The sequence below is a fragment of the Oncorhynchus masou genome, chromosome 19 (assembly GCF_036934945.1).
Source record: "Oncorhynchus masou masou isolate Uvic2021 chromosome 19, UVic_Omas_1.1, whole genome shotgun sequence".
NCBI classification, from domain to species: Eukaryota; Metazoa; Chordata; class Actinopteri; order Salmoniformes; family Salmonidae; genus Oncorhynchus; species Oncorhynchus masou.
This window is the reverse complement of record NC_088230.1, coordinates 32759507-32761213: the sequence shown is the minus strand read 5'-3', so window position 1 is coordinate 32761213 and position 1707 is coordinate 32759507.

Genomic DNA, 1707 nt, shown 5'->3' with positions numbered 1-1707 from the left:
GCCAACTGAGAACCGATCTCCTCATTGACACAACTCTGCTTACATCGCCAGGTAGTAAGTTAACAACTATGACAAAGGTTGGGATCCCTTGTGCATGCGCTGGGTGTCTGAGTGATTATAGCCTATGTTTAAAAGGCTCTAATTAATTAGCCATGAATGTGCACTGTTCAAAATATATCACCAGTCAACGTTGTTGTTAGCACTTGCCCCCAAAATAAAGTGTGTCATCTAGGTTAACTTGATTGAGTTTACGAAAAGAGATCTAATATGAGTGTAATTCCAGATGAGAAATAGGACACTATTTCAAAGTATGTAATGTTTGCTTAAGTACAATGTAATTTCTAGCTGTTACACAGGAGTTAGCTAGTTAAAATTAATTATATCTTGAGGAGTAATTACCTGTAATTAATGTGTACTTATACAGTACATGAAAATGCATATAAACAGTTGAAGAGTTTCTACTTTATTCAACTTTAATGCAACATGTTCAAAAAAAATCTTACATTTGTTACAAAATATGGATTTTTATTGTAAGATTAATGTGATTAATTAGATTAAACAAAGATAAGTAAAATAACTATTATAGTGGTGACTGAAATCTGTAGCCTTTAGAATGGTGAGTAACCTAAATAGCTCATTTAGAAAAACGGGATTGTCTTGTAACAATGGAAATCAACAACTCTGTCTTCATATGTTTCTTTCTTGTAAGCATTTTCCCATCCTTTCACCTCTGTATTTCATCACTGGAGACATTGACCACTGCACATCACCCCCTGAGTACTAACCTGTATGGTCTAACACTGTATCTCCACCATCTGAAATTGTCTTCCCCATGCCCTATATGAACTTGTCCATTCCCTTTGACGTTTCGGCCTTCTTCAGAATAATCCAATCTTTTAAACTTGTCTAAGAAAAAGAAAAAAAGATGAGCGAGCGTTGCTCCTTTTCCTGTCCAATGATGTCTAGACATTTTTAGATTGCACCTCTACTCATGTTGGTTGGTTGAGGACTTTTGTCTTCTGTACCGTGGAAAACAACAGATGAGAAATGATGTGGAATGTGTTGAAGTGCCAGATAGAGGCTGAAGTGTGAGGTTGGGGCGGGATGCGGGCTTGCCACATGTTTCAGCGAACTTCAAAGTGAAAGTAAACCCGATGATAAGTTGTGCGAGTTCATTAAAAGTTTAGACCAATTCAATTTCAATTCAAGGGGCTTTATTGGCATGGGAAACATGTGTTAACATTGCCAAAGCAAGTAAGGTAAACAATAAAAATTAACAGTAGACATCACACATACAGAAGTTTCAAAACAATAAAGACATTACAAATGTCATATTATATATATATATACAGTGTTTTTACAAGGTACAAATGGTAAGGACACAAGATAAAACAAATAAGCATAGATATGGGTTGTATTTACAATGGTGTTTGTTCCTCACTGGTTGCCCTTTTCTCGTGGCAACAGGTCACAAATCTTGCTGCTCTGATGGCACACTGTGGAATTTCACCCAGTAGATATGGGAGTTTTTCAAAATTGGATTTGTTTTCGAATTCTTTGTGGATCTGTGTAATCTGAGGGAAATATGACCACATGAAATCACATTCGACAACGCTTGACAATGACTAGCTAAGAGGGGGCAGTATTTTCATTTTTGGGAAAAAAACGTTCCCGTTTTAAATGGGATAATTTGTCAGGATAAGATGC